Below are 17,800 nucleotides of genomic sequence, written 5' to 3'. Positions count from 1 at the left end.
CAGCTCCAACAGGCCCTTCCCTCATGCCATCTCTCCACAGCCTATATTCCATCAGGCTGCAGGAGAGGAAGAAATGGAGCTGCAAGGCCTTTCCTTTGGCTCTGCTGAAAGTCCAGCTCCAACAGGACCACCCTCAAGCCATCTCTCTGCAGCCCATATTCCATCCAGCTTCAGGAGAGGAAGAGATGGGGCTGCTTCATGTGCAGTGGTAAGTTAGCACTCTGGTTTGTTTTCTCCTATTGTGGCTCAAAGAGAAGAGGAGTTGGCACAACGGTGTTCATGGGAAGCCATGACTTTTGGCCCTCCCAATACACGTTCAAGTAACTGCTACAACTCTCCCTTCACCCAGGCACATAGTAGACAGGCAACTGGCAGCAGAGAGGAGGCCCTGGTAGAGAATAACTTAACAATCCCTCCTTGTTTCCTTACTGAAGGTTTACAGGAAAAGAAGGTCATCTCCTCAAATTCCTGACAGTAGAGCAAATTTCAGTCCCCAGTTCCTCAGGGTGGCTGCAGTGTCACCGTGATGCCCCTGCCATGCTACTCTTGAACCCCAGCCAAGCCTTCCATTCACCCAGTTCCACAGGGGCTGGCAGTGCATGTCTTTGTAGCTTGCCCAAAGCAATTATTATTAATAATGCTAAATTAAGTTAGTAATTAATAATAGCCACTGTGGATTGTTTCCGTCCATTCTGAGCGTGCCCAGAATCGATTGCTTTTCTTTGTAAATACCACATTGACGTCTCCAGCTTGCATGGATTTGCAGAAATGACCCCCTCCTGTTTTTCTTTAATGCTCTGCATGCCTTCAGTGGCCCCCACCGCAGTGACCTCAAGCCAGACTACCCTGAGACTCTTGCACAGTCATTGACAATGACATCAAAGAAGGCAACTTGAAACAAAAGGAAGAGCAGATGTCTGTTGTGGGGGGAGGGGGGAGGCAGTGGCAGCGGGCAACTTTCCCTGCCTGTTAAAAAGCACTCAGATAAATCTATTGTGTGAGATGCCTTTCACACCCAGTTTAATCTCATTAGCAACGGTTCAAACAACAATAGCTTAGAGAGGCTTTAAATCAGCCAGCCAAAAACACAGCTCAGCCAGTAAAGCCTCTTCTTCCCTTCCTTTCTCTGTCGGGGCAACTTCCCATGCCTAGCACAGAGCAGTGGCCCAGCAGCTCTTAAAAACAACACCCAAATAATTATGTCGTCATAAGAGGGCTGGGTAAACAGTCCTCAGATTCTGTCATTGGGCTGCAACCAATCCTACATTTGGCATGCTTTGGGGGGATTAAAGTTCACCATCTCAGGTTACATCTGAAGAACAGAACCATGGGCAAGATGGGCAAGCCATTTACAGTGGTACCTTGGGTTACATACGCTTCAGGTTACATACGCTTCAGGTTACAGACTCCACTAACCCAGAAATATTACCTTGGGTTAAGAACTTTGCTTCAGGATGAGAACAGAAATCGTGTGGCAGTAGCTCAGCGGCAGCAGGAGGCCCCATTAGCTAAAGTGGTGCTTCAGGTTAAGAACAGTTTCAGGTTAAGAACGGACCTCCGGAACAAATTACCGGTAAGCACATAACCAGAGGTACCACTGTACCTGGAAAGTTGCTGTGGCTGGCAGGCCATTGGCAGCTGAGCAGGCAGGCAGGCAGGCAGGCAGGCAGGCAGGCAGGCAGGCAGGCAGGCACTTTGTGAGTTCTGGCAGGATTGGTACCAGAAATGTCTCTAGCAGATCTACAGGATGATCAAATCCAGAGGGAGGACCAATTGCACACCAGCATTTTAGGGAAAGGATGAACAGGAAAGGATGAAGGCAAGGGAGCAGAATGGGAAAGTGGGAATATGGGCAGGGGGAGAGACAGACGAAAAGGAATAGGCTGCAACATCTGGGGCAAAAGCAGGGATGGTGCCCAGGCTTGGTATGGTAGAGCATCTTGGTATAGTACAGCCCCTGACAGCAGAGGGGACCCTCTGGAGAGAGGCTTACCCAAGTTCTCTATCACACAAAAGAGACAACATTGAGCAAGACTGGGGGAGCCACCCAGACATGATCAAAGTCTGAGTGTTGCCCAGACCAAGGCCTGAACTGGAAGCGCTTTATAGCTAAGCCAATACAGAAGGAACCAACCCGGTGATGGGAGGAGGGCCAGTGCTAGAAAACAGACCACTTTACCTCCATGTTCAGCCTCTGCTGGTGCCCCACAAAGGACAGAGGTATGCACAGTGGGGACTTCCATTGCAAGTCCAGACAGATCCCTTTTCAGCACTGCAGCCACCCCAGGAACTAGGGGGGCAGTTGACCCCCCGCTCATGATCCCACACCATTTTCTTACTTAAATGCTGCCCGTGTTTGTGTCCCAGGTGGCCTACAAATTCCTTCCCAATGCTGTGGTCCCATGGCAGGAGGAGAGAAAAGTGAGGAGGTTGAGATGCCACCAGCTCTGCCTTTCCATTGACCAATGTGGCTCACATATGTCTGCTCACAGACTGGCAGGGGCTCTCTTGGGGCTCTCCAAATTTTGTGATGCAGGGCTCCAACAGCAACAAATGTAGAGGGAAAGGGCAGAAATTATAGATAGATGCACACACACACACACGTAAAATAATGTACAAAGAGGCACTATAATAGGGAAGATAGCCTACAATAAATATGCATCTTCAGCAAAATTGTGTAAAAATATTCATATTGAAAGAAATGTGCATGGAAGTATCTTCTTCTTCTTCTTCTTCTTCTTCTTCTTCTTCTTCTTCTTCTTCTTCTTCTTCTTCAAAAGAACACACAGAGACTGATGATGTGGAAATTGTGTAAACTGAATTAAAGATGAGAAAAAAGGGAAGCAAGGAGAAACCAAAATGGGTGGATTTGTCTGTCTGTCCCTCTCCTCCAGGGTCTTTTTCCAGCCCCGCCCTTTGGAGATTGAACCTGGAAACTGGGGGAGCAAGGTGTCCATTTCTGTTTCAACCCATTCCTCTACACTTTGGCTTCTTACAAAAGCCACTTTATTTGTCTTGCTGTCCGCTGGGGTGGAGTTTTACATAATTAATCAATTAATTTCACTGCAAAGGAAACACAATGCAAATGGGGATGGGGATGGGGGAAATGCCATCAATTATGCATTGTTTCTGGACTGAAAACAGTAACAGCAAATACTGGTTGCATTTGCTGGATTGATTTCCGCTCCGGACATGGGACGAATAAGCAAACACCAGCGATTTCTGCTCCCATTTCTGTTTCCATTGGAATTCTCCGACATCCCTACCTGAGGCCTTCTGTGTGCAAAGCAGATGCACAGTTGCTGAGTTACAGCCCTTCCCCAAGCTCACTGGGAGCTGAGGTCTGATGCCCAGATTCTCTTTTTCTCTTCTCAAGCGAAGGCAGCCAGTGCCTGGCAGCTACAGTATCAGTCCAGCCAGCAAGAGCAATAACCCAGGCCTCTGACCCAAGCAGCCACTGCCGAGGCATGAAAATTTGTAGTCTACACACTGGCTGACTTAGATTGCACACACTATCGCTTCCTTAAAAGAAAAATAATCTCCCACTATGCTGCAGAAATGCAAGGTCTTCAGGATGGCGGGTGTGCAGGATTTCAGTGGGACCAGCATCCTCAGCTCTCAGTGTGGCTCCTTAAGACTTTGAGCACATACAGGGCAAGGGGTGAGGAAGCCTCCTGTGCATCCTTCCATCTTTCTGCATCTGCTTGGTGCAGCACGCCAGTTTCTCATCTTTCTTACAAGGTCTGTACATCTTCCTGTGACATCTGTTATTTGGATTCCTGGGATGTTTTCTGGCATAAACACGGGGCTTTGGATGTTTTACGATGCTTTCTTCCTATCTTTCTCCCCTTCCTTGTATCTCCTTGGTTTCTTACCCTGATTCTTTTTCTTGATCTTCATATAATATCAACTGGGCAACCTCCAAAACTCAAGAAGCGATGGTTGAGCAGTCCAATCCAATGCATGTTTACTCAGTCTCCCTGGGATCAAGAGGACTGAGTTCTAGATAAGGCTAAACACAAATGTTGTGGAGATCATGGAACCAGTGACCCAAATATCAGCTCTGCATCTTCACTCCTCTCTTCCCTGGTAATGTCTACTAATCTAAAATGTGTGATGTGATGACCTCATACTGTGAGGCTGCCAGCTTGAGGTAACCTTGTGATTCAGTAGCATTTCAAGTAGCCTGCAAGCATCTCAGCCTGAACTGAGCGAGGCTTGCTGACTTCTCTGCTGGGATGAAAACATCAGTACACTTTCTGGCCAGCTGTAGTGGTGGCACTGTTATGCAGCCAAGTTTGGACGACCGTGATGCCTCTGCTTTCAAGCTGCCACAGCCTTACAGCAGGCAGTGAAATAAAGTAGGGTGAGAGACTAGAGATGGCACATCACACCATTATGGGGGATAGAAGAAGTGGGGTGTCATAAGCCCAGGATCAGATTTCCCTTCTTCAATGGTGAGATCAAGGACTCTGAGTCATGCAGGGCCAGTCCCAGAAGCACATCTTCAAGATGAACCCTTGGTACCAGTGCCTTTCTGGCCTGAGGATGTTGCATTGCTGCCCTCTGACTCAGAGGACTCACTACAGGGTATTTCCTATGCCATAAGAGTAAAAGACTCCTGGGAATTTGCTGGGTCCCTTCAACTGCAGAGGCACCTTTTCAGTACTGGTGGAGCTTGCAACTGGTAGAAGACTGCAGAAACATCTTCCAAGATAATAATGCCCACTCACATCATAAAGAGTTCATAACCCACCTACTCTCAGCAGCCAGAAACATCATAGCCAGACACTGGAGAGACCTGTCAGGAGTAAGCATGGACCAATGGTACCAATTAATATGAGAAACAGCCTTATTAGAAAAACTAACCATTAAACTGAAAATGACATGAGGACAAACTGAAGAAGACGCCTTCACCCCAGTATGGCTCCCCTTTATCACATACACAGCCCAACAAGATGACAAGAATCCACCAACAGCATACAAATCGATATGGCTAACCTGATTCAAAAATACCCACCCACCCCACTCACACATGAAAACAAAGTTCACCACAGCCAATCACAAACAACCACACCCTAGGCCAACTCCAACCTCTCTCACCACCAAAGGAACACAAGCGAATAGCAAAGAGAACCCGCACAAGCGACATTGACACAAAACCCCACACATACACTAAGTAAAATAGAAGCATTGCCACCTGACTCCACCCCCACTCACCATGGCCCCCTCCACCTCTGTCCCCCTTTTCTTCCTAATGTAACAGTAATGTCTCAACAAATGAAACGGATATGTAGAAAATGTAACTTGAAAAAAGAGACATTGCACATTCTTTTGTAAACCAAGGAATCTTTAATAAAAATATGTTTAAAAAGAAAAAGAAGAAGACTGCTGCTCATCTGATGGCTGACTGATGCCATGTCCAGGTTCACTATCCACAACACCACACCATCAAGGCAAGACTGGAACCAGGCATTTTTGCTGCCCGAGACAGAGCAAAAAATGCCACCCTATTATCAACAACAATCAAGGTGCATAATACCCAAAGCTGGCCACATTCTTTGGCACCTGAGGCAGAAAGTCCCACACTTAATAGTAAACATAATAAACAACATACAATTTTCTGCCTTTTCATGACACCCAGAACAGCTCCCTGAGGTGGCCACCTCATTTCCCACCCACAATGGCTGGAGTGGCCCTATATTGTCAAGGGTGGTTTTAAGAAGTGACAGAAACAAGCAGGGAACAGGCTGAGCAAGCAGGCAAAATGTAATTGGCCGGCTATAAATACATCTTGCCCCAGCAGCTAATCTTCTGTGATTTTCTACCACGGCTTCATCCACCTACATGAGTAACAAGCCTGTGACCCTCAAGCTTATTAACTGTGTCTCTTTTCATTGAGTTCCTCCATTCCTTCTTCTAAATCAGATTATGAAGAAGATAAAACAGAGTGGTCAAAACAATATACTCTCACCCTCTGAATGAATTAATACCATGCCAAGAGTGGAAAATTAAATTCACAGCCCCAAACACACAGGCTACCAACCAATTCCTTTGCTCTCTGGTGCAAGCTAATGACAACCACCTTTTAGGAAGCTGGCCAGCAGCTGGGAATCACCCCCACCCTCCAACAGATTAGGGACACACACACACACACACACACACACACACACACACACAGTATTTTCCCCAAGGAGATCAAGGTTCTCCCCCTCCTCATTTAATTCCCACAACAACCTTGTGAGGTAGGTTAGACTGCCCCATGCTCCCCCAGTGAGCTTCAATTTTGAGTGGGGATTTGAATCCTGGTCTTCCAGGTCCTAGCCTGACACTCTACCCACTACACCACAGGTGCTTGGTTGCTATAGCATTTGTCACTGGCGCATATCTGGCTATTTGGTGGTGCTGCCTGATGTGTGACAAAGCATGGCAAAAGACCTGGCTCATGGGAAGCAGGTAAGGTGTTGGTGGGGGTGGGGGGATGGAGAGAGAGAGAGCTTCTATAGCAGAGGTGCTCACCTGCTCTAGGGCCAATATGGCAGCTTGGATGATAGGAGCTTGGGAGGGGAAGCAGTAGGCATGTCTGACTTCCTTATGGAATGAAGCAGAACCTTGAGAAATCCCCCAGAGTCTCTTAGCACCGATAAGAATATAGAGACACATTAAATCTCTATGCTAAGGCATTGAATCTGAACCCTCCTCTTTCTTCCAAGCTGAAGCCAAACAGGTGGCATGTGGAGTCCTCTCTCACTAGCTGAAGGAGCAGACCCTCCCACATTGACCTGCCCAGGTGTTAAGGAAAGCTGAGGAGGCCCTCTTGGCAATGCAAGGGCCATGAAATGGAATCTGATTCCCCTTCTTCAAGAGATGAGATTGAGGCTCCAGAAGTAACTCCGTCAGATGAGCCTCATGGTTTCAGTGCCCTGATGCTCTAGGGTGGGCTAGGCCCCTTCCACTTAAGAGGCACATTTCAGTGACATCAGAGCTTGCAACTGCTTCTCCTTTAAATGGCTCATTTACAGGCTGACTGGTGCTGGAACAACATCTGAGCTCTGCTCCCAAATAGTACTCCTCCTGAACCCTGCACAAGGCTTCATCTTGGAAGAGGTGAGGACCTGCATTACAATAGCTATAGTCCTCTGTGGCTCAAAGGGCAGTGGTGTGAGAGAGGGTCTTCTCTATGGTGGCCCCCAGGTCATGGAATGTCTTCCCTTCTGAGGCATACAATGGCACAATATGTGCATTTGTCAGGATGCATCTCTTTACCCCTGCATTTAGTCGAGTGGAGGTCTTCCCTCCTTCTGTCCTGCTGTTTGGTTGACTTTGTCACTGGTTAGTTTTGTGGCTTTATTTTATAACTTAACGATAATTTGCACATATTTTAAATATGATCTTTTTGTAACTCTCCAAGGGGCCATTTGGTGAAGAGTAGGCTGTAAGAACAAATAGGGAAATAGATCAATATCCTGCTGCCTCACAGTGTGAATGTCAGCCTTTGTTGCAAAACCTTAGCTGTGCCTTCACATTTTCCAGCAAAACGTCCACCATACAGATGTTGCTATTGTAAAAATGGAGCCAGAGGGGAGCTTGAAAATACAGCCAACAAGCTGGATGCCTTAACGTGAGCCTGAGCTGACCATACAGCCTCCAGGAGGGTTCCCTCTCCTTATAGTTTTGTCCTGTGAAGGATATATTGGCTTCAGAAAGGCAACTGGTGTGGATCTCTGCCAACAAAGTAGAGAGCAAAGGACAGGGCAACACTGTGGCTTGGTGATTTATTAGCTACCAGGCTCAGCTGGCTGGTTGGGACATCCATGATTTGCTAGTTCCCAGAAGAGGTTGTAATCTTGGCTTGTGGCTGGCTCCCATCAGTTCCCAACAAAGAGTCCAGATTTTCCATTGTCGAAATCAATGGGATTTTGTTTTCCTTTTTTTTGTTTCATGTATTCACGAAATGAGTTGGGCTTTGTGGCTACAGATGGGCACAGGCTGGCTGGTGAATTCCAATCTGTCCAGCATAGCTCTTTCAAGACTTGGCGCCCAAGAGAGGCTTGCGAGCAAATGCAGTTGCACCCAAGGTTAAGGAGGGCTGCCTATTATGCCAAGAGTTCTTTAAAATATATGTATTTTAGGGAGAATTCCATTATGTAATGGAATCTGAGATATATTGCGGCCCCCCTTTGATATTATATATATATATAGTATATAATCACCCAAAAGCTGCAACTTGCTCATTTTACTCCTCAAGTAATAATTATTATTATAAGCAGGAGGGAGGAAAGGAATTTATAGCATCAACTTCTCTGTTGGAGAGACGCCTTCTTGCAACCGGCGGCTCAGAGCTTCCTGGAGCTCCGGGAGGGACTATTTGGGGGCTGAGTAGAAGAGAGAGGCAGGTTGTTTTCCAGAAATGCATCTGGAGCCCTTGCTTAGACATGAAGGAGGAAAGGCGTCATTATTTGTCATTATTGCTGCCGGTCCCCTTTCGCCCCCGACTGCAACTCTTGAGAGATCCTCTGCATTTTGCCGAGCCTGCTGATACCATCCTGGCTGCTGCTAATATATAAACCAGCATATTGCCCTCCCACTTACAGATTGAATTCTCACCCCAACATTTGCTTTAAATATCCGTGCTTAAGTGCAGATTTCTTTTGCTCACTGGGGTGGCAGCTTGCCAAGCTGAAGGGAAGCAAATGGAGGGAAGCTGATAAAGGGCAGAGAGCGGGGAGAAGGGAGGATTTCAGGTCCTGTGGAATGCCTAAGCTGGGAATAGACTAACATGTGGCCACACAGTCTCCTAAATCAAAATTCAAAGTGGACCCTGGGGCTCTTACTTGAGAGAAACACTTTGGGCCTTTTCTAGGACAGCAAAGCTGGCTTCAGTAGGATTTGTGAAATTTCTCGAGTGCAGGGGTAGCTAATTCATGGCCCACAGGACATACCTAGACCTCTAGAGCACCCCACCTCTGGTCAGACAAAATATTTGGGGCAAAAAGAATTTTGATTATACCAGAGATGGTAGGGGCTGTGACCCTCCCGATGTTGTTGAACTACAACTCCCATAACTTGCTGAGATAGGAAGGGTCCTATATCCCGATGAGTAGAATAAATGGACCCACACTCAGAGATCTGAGAGGTTCAGGCCAGGACCCTCTGTGACGTTGTATTGGAACTTGGGGCACACCTACCTTGTAGGATACAGCCACTTGGGATAAGGATTTGTCTCAGGTTGGCCCTGGATCAAAAAGCCTGAAAGTTTCCTTTGTCTCAGCCAACCTCCTGATGATGGTGGCTGTGTGCTAGCGGGTGGGGGAAGGGACAGGAATCTGCTTAATGGTGCTCTCATCTTGAAGAATGGTGAGAGTCTGATAAGCAGGCTGAAGGTTTCCTATTCCCCCCAGCTCCCTCACCCCAAGCTCAAAAGAAGGCATTGATGGTGTGCAGGCATTGTTTCCTGTTACTAGACTTTATTAGGTAGAAGACGTTGCTTTGCCAGATTACTCAGACTCGGAAGACTTCATTATCCCTCAGAACACAGGAGACAGCGGCTGCAGAGTTGGGCAACAGCTCTAGCCCAACAGCAGTAACTGTTTGGTGTCAGTATCCAGAAGGTCTGAGATATGTATATTTGAATGTCATTTGGCCTTGTATGCATTTTTACAAGTGATATTTCCTAAGCGGATGCTTTATGCTATTTTCTCTAGCATATGCAATTTTTTAGCACAGTGTCTCCGTAGTATATGCATTTTGGCATGGGGGCTTTGATCGGACAACTGTATTGCAAAGTCCAGAGGAATGTGAATCTTGAAATATATCCACATCTCAGTTCATGTGTTGCTTTGGGAAGCATGACTTTGGTCGATTCTCATTAAAATTCAAATCAAACATCTCATCCCTACATGTGGCTTGGCTTACTTAGATGAGTCATCTCATGTCAGCTTTGGCACACATTCTCAGTTTAGCTGCTCCCTGCCCACCACTGATGAAGGGGGTGGAGTAGCGATGGCCTCTTCCCCAGCCCCCTCTCTTGACGAAGCTGGCTCTGGAGAGGAAGACAAAGAAAGCACAAGAGTTCAGATGTGTAAGGTGTGTTAAGTATCTAAGCAACGGGAGCCGATGTGGGAGCTAGTGCCATTGTTTGCAGAGTGTACTTGCAAATCTTCCTGCCTGCACGCATGCGCGCCAGCAGATGCCTCTGTGTGCAACGAGACAATGCAACCTGCTGACACAATGTGGCCTAGCAATTATTTTTAGCTCATCAACATTTTCTTGCCATAAGAGAATCAGATCAAAAGCCCCCCCCCCATGTGTTGCACTGCCAGGGAGATCTACTGTTGCTCCCACCCAGACTAGAGGTCCAAAGTTGGCTAAGAGCAGGACATGAAGCCTCAAGTGCCCCTCATTTGAACAGGAAGGACAGCCCCCCAAAAGCCTGGGGCCAGTGATTCATGTTATGAAGGCAGGAACACCTGGCTGGGGAAAAAAGAAAGACTGAATTGTCAGCAGAACAACAATAATCTCATTTTTAATATTTGATGGGAGGGAGGGGTGGAAAAGAGAGATTTTAGAAAAAGCTCCCAGAGGAATCCTTGCCAGCTTTCCAAAGCACTTAATTCTGCCTCTTTCTTTCCATCTCTGGATCAGTCTGGGAGCATGACAGCAATTTTTGAAATAGTCTTTCTTTTTCTCCTGGAAGGAAGGAAGGAAAATGTATAGTGTGCCAAGCTACAATTCTTTTCATTTTTGTTCTTCTTCAAATCTAAATTTAATGGATCCCAACTGTTACCTGCCTCGTTAGAATGTATGTACTCCAGATTGCAACTATCCAGGTTGTTTTCTTTGCTTTAAAATAAAGGTCACAAGAGAGAAGGGAAAGGAACTGCTGTAGATCATGGGAACAGGAGAGCTGCATCTGTCCCCTGTGCATAGATGGTGGCACATGGGCCCCACTCAGTCATGGGGGAAGTGGGGAACTGAAATTCCCAGGATACAGCGCCATGTGCTAGAGGCCTGAGCAGCTGGTTCTACATGACACATGTAAGAGATAACTGGATTACTCGCAGCAATGAAAAATGGACATTTATACACAATTCTCTCAAAGTGAGGGAACTCGAATTATATCACAAATAGTTTAAGTCCCTGTGTGTGTGTGTGTGTGTGTTTGTGTGTGTGTGTGTGTGTGAGAGAGAGAGAGATGGGGGTGTTGAATTTTGTACACACATAATCCTAATCTGAAAGAGACATATTAGCAATTATTTTCCTATGAATATGGGACATTTTTACTACTCCAAAATGTTTAACAGAACATACATAATCCGTCTGTGACAATAATTTGTTTTAAACTGTTTTTTATATTGAGTTTTAAATTGCTATAACCCACCCTGGGACCTTACGATGAACCGTGGTTAAGAAATTTGTAAATAATAATACTATATTTCTAGGCACCCTAGAAAGCTTGTATTTATTATGTGTATCGTTAAAGACACACGAATTGCTAACAAAGCATGAAATGAGAATTTGCCATTTGTAAACCTCTCCCTAGGAATAGGGGGCATGAGTTATATTCCCAAATTCTTAAAGTACTTCCAGTTTTTCAAGAAGGTGAAAACTGGCACACACATAGCACTGTACCTGCTGATCACTAGAAAAGTATGAAGATATAGTAGCAACTCCTTGTGATAGGAAGTTCCAGTGGCTGGGACTTTTACAGAATCAGCTTCCTTGTGAGGAGGTATAATGGAAGTTTTTTGTAATATCCCTTCCACTATTTACAAATATTTACACTGAGCAGGGGCAAGTGGGCAGGCAGCCCCATCAAATTTCTACATCTTCCTCATCAGCTCCAAGAAACTCAAACTTCAACTTTCTCTGACCAAATGCAAATAGCCATATGACTCCTAGCTAAGGTGTGACTTGTATTTCAGTAGTGTGGTATATTAAAGTATGTTTGTAAAACAGCTCAAAGTGTTTACTTGCAGCGGACCTGGGTTTCTTGCAGCGGACCTGGGTTTTCTTTCCTCATGGGTCTAAGGGTCTTTCTTTCTTTCTTTCTTCACACTGATTCCTTATGTATGCACTTAAAACTCTTAATGTACATAAAACAAAAGTGGGTTTGCAAACAGACGCAACATATAAGAGCCCCTGTCAAAGAGCTTCCATTCACTGGAGATCCCTCCCAAGTGTCCACTTGGGGCAGACCCAACTCTGGTTCTCAGTAATAGAGGAAATGGGCCTGGGAAGGACCAGGGGTGGGAACTATAATGGTCAGGGGCTTCGAGAGTGTGGACAAAGAAAACAGAAAGAGCAGGGATGGGTAACTCTTGGAGCCCTCATGAGGGTTGGGGTGTTTGTCGTGAATTAAGGTCTCTGGATCTGTTGGCAGGAATTGCAATGCTTTGATTGTAGGGGAGGGGGAGGTATACTGCCGACTGGGTTTCCGCCAAAGCCTTTATCACGCTCTTACAAAAGTGAGGTGTGTAATCAGTTCCAAGCTAAAGGGGGATTTACTGTTTCTTCAGGGATTCTCAGAGCTCTCCGGCAACGAAATGGAAAGACTTTATCATCTGCCTCTGAGCTTTAGGGGGTGGCAAGGAGGGAATGCTGATGAATGGTTGGTGGGGTGTTTATGTGCCAGACTCCACTCTCATGCAATTAACAAAGCTGGTAAAGGCTGGCAATTTATGCCACGTCTTTGGTCTCTCCCACCAATACCAGTCTCAGATAATGGGATCATGCTGACATTGGCTTATCAGTGCTCTTTGCTCCAACTGGCTTGTCAGTTCCAATACAGACCTCCACACAGATATACTAGCGCTACCATGGGTATTTAGTTTCAGCACTGTGCTAGGAGCAGGACAGAGTGGTACAGAGTGGTTCTGAGCATTCAAAAACCCATCTAAGCTGAATCAAATGGACCCATTGCTTTACACAAATGTTCCTGGAAAAGCTGAAGCAGTCTCATAAAAAATCATCAGCATTTTGATGTGATTTTATGCTAATACACATATTTTTGCCTAAATATTTCCCCTAATATAGTGTATGTTGTGCATGTTTTCTCAAATGTTTCCATTTTCATATACAGTTTGCCCCAGTATGTATAGCGGGGGACGGGGGACGGGGATGGGGGGGCCTTACTTGAGAATAGCATTGCAAAATTCAAAGAAGTGAGAATTTCAAATGAATTTTGCATTGTTTCAGGAAGGGTGAATTAAGTAAGTTTACCTTTAAATGTGGACTGAATCAAATATATTTCCCATCCCATAAAAACAATGGTATCACACAGGCTAAGATCTGCAGTGTCTACCTGATTTTGGCAGGTATTTCTGCTGTGCAAAAATAGGAACTTTTAGAAGGGGAAATTTGCCTCCACCGTATTGGCTGCCATAGTTCTACCCCAGGCTTCCTCAACTTCGGCCCTCCAGATGTTTTTGAGACTACGATTCGCATCATCCCTGACCACTGGTCCTGCTAGCTAGGGATCATGGGAGTTGTAGGCCAAAAACATCTGAAGGGCTGAGGTTGAGGAAGCCTGTTCTATCCTCTGTAGTCCAGGGTAGCATTCATGATTCACCTACCTAATCAAGTTTTCACCTGGATTCTCCCTGGAGATGTTGGGACTGAACCAGGGAGGGCATGCAAAGCAGCTTCTCTATCACTGAGCCACACAGCCCTTCAACAGGACACCCAATGCTTCCTATGCCATGTTCACAGAGATATTTAGGGTTAAGTTTCATACATGCTGGAAAACAACCTTGTTTCCTGCACACAAGCAAATACTTGGTTGACCCATCATTCACGCATGCTTAACACTTGAGGGCTGCATTAAGTGATCACTTGTATGTGTGAAAAAGCCAGCACATGTCAAATGCTACAGACAGAAATTCCCTGTGCTTTTCAGTAGAGTTGGTTCACACATTCAGCTGCCAGTCATCAAGGATGGAGCAAACTGAGTGAAATTCCCCGTGATGCTTAGTGGAACAACACTGAACAGTCAAGAACTGATTTGAACAAGCTCCCTCATTAGCTTCCTTTTGTTGCCTAATTAATTAATGTTTACAAGACTCTAAGATCCTCTTCTGAAAAGGCACTGACAGCAAAACCAAGTATTTTTTATAATAGTAATAATAACTATTCTTATTATCATTAATGCTGATGATTTGCATTAGCCCCTCTTTCAGTTGCATTCATTAGCCAATGCAAAGATGTCGTTGGGAATTGCTGTACCAGCTGAAATAGACCAAGCAGACCTGCCTTAAGACTAGAATCTTGAAATTTGGAGTGAAATTACGACTTCTCTCAAATAATCTTGAGAAAAGGGGATTGTGAAGAAACGGGCCTTTGGGTTAAAGAAGAAAGAGCAGTATCATCATTTGTGATTGGCTGGCAGTATCTGTCCCCTGGATTGGCCAAGCCTACAATAAATATTAGGCTCCTAGCCCCAGAAGAGCCTTGATATGAGGCCCAAGCTCCTGCTCAGGCTCAACTGCCCTGCTCCAGTTGTAATACCAGACACTAGCAGTCTTGGAAAATGTATTTATTTAAAATTGTTTATATCTTCATTCCTCAGGAGATCAGCACAATGTACAATAAACAGTAAAACAACAACAACCTACAACCACAGAATAAAATACAATGATGTAAAAAAACAGTATCAGATGCCACAGTAGCCAAAATATTTAGGATGACTCCAAAGTCTCTTTAAAAATAAAAGGTTGTATCCAATGTTAGTCATACTCAGAGTAGACCCACTGAAATTCATGGACATAGCTAACTCAAAATCACGTCCTTAGAACTTAGAACCAGACACTTTGGAGATGATGTTGCTCGATAAACTGAACTGGTTTAAATGGGGTTTTCACTGTCATGGGCCTGCTTGATTATTGAGTTGTAAGTCACCTGGGCATTTGAATTAATAGAAAAGAATTACTCTTAGGTTATGTGTATGAATAAATGTATGTGCTTTGGGGAAGGGCCATAGCTTAGTGGGAGAGCATGCAGAAGGTCCCAGGGTGAATCCCCAGGAGAGATTCTTGCTGTTGGTCGAGCCTTGCAGAGCCCTTTGAGCTGGCCTTTGCAGCAATGCTGAGCATTTGATCACCTGTTAATGCAAACCCCTTACAGCCATGCCCCATCTTTACCTGCCCTGCACCTGGCAACATGTGTGGTGTCAGGTGTCACACAGGTAGGCGTGGCTCACCTGAAATGACCTCACAGGTCAACGATGGAGTCCTGGTGGCCTAGAGGATCCCACCACTGACCTCAGTCCTGACCTTGCTGGAGGGGCTTCCTGGGAAGAGGAAAGTAAGAATAATTTTGGGTCGCACATTCTTGATCTTCCTCTCTTCACAATGGGCTCTTGTTTGCCTTTATTTGTTACCAGCAGCCCTGTCAAGACGACGGGCCCTTCCTGGATAGAGAATATTGACAATGCCCCTAGGTTTCTGAGAGCAAGAGCGGCAGTTGATTTGCCAGGAGAGATGAGCGCTGTCTTGCGAGTCACCTCTAGCCCTAAGAGAATTTGGCCATATTGGGGAGATAAGATGAGAGAGGATTACTTACCACTTAGCTACATCTATCAAAAAAAAAATTAGCCCTGAATGGAATGCAGCTCTCAAGCTGAATTGGCTGCAGAGCCTAATTCAGGAAGAGGCTACCCAGGATCCTTTGCAGTGATGCAGGACTTGCTGGGATGCAACGCTTGGGCTCTGCAATGTGGACCTGGCTGATTGCAGTCTGCAAATTTAATGGGTCCTTTACTCTGGGGACAATTGTGACATTGGTGGCACAGCATTCTAGTCCGTGCTGGGGAAACCCGAAGTTTCCTGGCCACAGAGTAGATTCATAAACACTTGCTGCTAACTATTACTGATGGAGCAGCTGTATGATATCCATACAACCAGAAGCAGTATTCCTTTCGAGGAGGAAAGTGGTTTTCTTTGTACCGGCAGCTAATTAAAAGAGAGCATTCCAAGCTGCTCTACAGTACACTTCATTGTTGTCTTTATGGTTTAGATTCTTTCTCTGTGCCAGCCTCCCATTGAGAAACAAAAACACTTATCTTGTTCACTGCTATCTCCCTCACTTTTATATATTTATCCCCTCTCTTTCTTCCTCTGTCTCACCGCAAGCCTTCTTGGTCCCAGGTGCCCCACAGAGCAATGATAATGCTGCCTATCACCATCTCCATGTGACAGCTCTGAGCTGCTAAAGCTCAATGATTCGTTTACTAATTGCCTGCCCTCCCTCTTCCCAAATTTGCTGGGAATGGGACCCAGATTGAATCGGGTGCAGCCAAGGGAGTCCAAGAAACAGCAAGAGCAGAAGTGGCCGCCTCATTGATGAGACCAGCAGGGAAGTCAGATGCAAAAACTTTGTAGAGTGTCATCCATGGGTTTTGGACTACAACTCCCATCAGCATGCTCAGATAATTTCAACATAGCCAATTCCTGCCTGGGCTATGAATTTTGGGAGGAACTAAAAGAATTACAGCACAACAGAATGCCTATCTAGCCACTGTATTTTATCTAAGTTTGGGGGTTCCTGGCCAAGCAAACTATCTGAAGGCACCTGAAAGAGCTTTCACAAACAAGACTAGCAACATTCTGTAGAGGTTGGGTTTCCGTAACCCAAACTATTCCCTGTTTATAATTGGGGTATTGAAACAATGTGATTCCAAGGATGAACTAAGAGGTGAGCCATCTCCTGGTTCTAAACCCAACAGCATCACTCTGTCAGGTGGACCACACACACAGCCTCTCATGCCCACCCAACCCTCACATTACCAAGATTTCTGGATTGCTGGGTCATGGCTGCATACAGGGTCAGTTTGCCTGAGGTAAAGGGTGCCACATACAAATGCCAGCCAGAGTGGCAGTTGAATCTGAGTAGAACCATCCATCACACCCAAGGACAGCAGTCTACCTTAGGGGACACAGGGCAACCCATATGTGGCACATACAATTGTGTCCTCCAGTGTCTCCCCACCTGTTCCCTAGGATCTGCTGCCTGAGGCCACTGCCTCCCTTTGTCTAACTGTAGGGCTGGCTCTGGCTGTGCAGCTTTCCCATTAGGCCACCCCTCTCTGAGGTGACACTTGGCAGTAAAAAAGAAGCAAAGGATGTTCCCGAGAATGCTTTCTATGGCCTGTCTCACTCAGTAATAAGGTTATATTATTTTTATGGTAAAGCCAATACAAAGTCAATTAAAAGCGAAGGGGCGGGTAGGAACAATAGTCCACAGAGATTTGAGCAGCAGACAGAAAAGGGCTTTGAGGGAGCAGCGCAGAGTGTTCCCTGGGACTGCAATGCGTGAATGCCCTCTGCACCTGCTGAAAATGAGAGATAGGGATGTGGGAAGGAGATAAGCCCCCTTACTGCATATTGATTCTGTTGGCCAAAGCTTTACTCCATGCCACTCTTCCGTAAGAGTCAGCAGATCAATGCTGGGTGACGCCAGCTGAGGATATGGCCCAGGGAATTTAAAAAGGCAAAAGCTAAACTGGTGAGGTGGCGGGGGATGGGTGAGGAAAGGTCATTTATTCCATATTTTGTTTTAAATCCCTTGATTCCGTCTCAGGCTGCTGGGGCAAGAAAACCGAGGGCCGGTGCTCTGTGATTCTGAATCGGGGTGTGTGTGTGTGTGTGTGTGTGTGTGTGTGTGTGTGTGTGTGTGTGCTTTGACAAAGTGTTATCGCTTTGCAGAGTTGTCATAATCACCCAAAGAGGCAAATTCTATTTATTTGATGCTTGAATGTCTGATTCATCAGACATCCTCTGCCAAGTCCGGGAAACGGAGACAGTAG

At 45.8% G+C, this 17,800-nt stretch overlaps 1 long non-coding RNA gene across 1 annotated transcript; it reads right to left on the bottom strand.

Annotated features, from left to right (window-relative positions):
- Positions 1-9,447: 9,447 nt before the first annotated feature.
- On the bottom strand, positions 9,448-15,507 carry LOC308590253. The gene is made up of 2 exons (XR_014009732.1): positions 15,197-15,507; positions 9,448-10,042 (listed from the first exon to the last, which is right to left on the bottom strand). It is a non-coding gene; the product is annotated as an uncharacterized lncRNA (long non-coding RNA).
- Between the last annotated feature and the right edge of the window lie 2,293 nt (positions 15,508-17,800).

Source organism: Podarcis bocagei (genome assembly GCF_964188305.1).
Source record: "Podarcis bocagei genome assembly, chromosome: 7".
NCBI classification, from domain to species: domain Eukaryota; kingdom Metazoa; phylum Chordata; class Lepidosauria; order Squamata; family Lacertidae; genus Podarcis; species Podarcis bocagei.
Note: the sequence above shows the minus strand (reverse complement) of the source record. Positions and strands in the feature narration are given on the sequence as shown.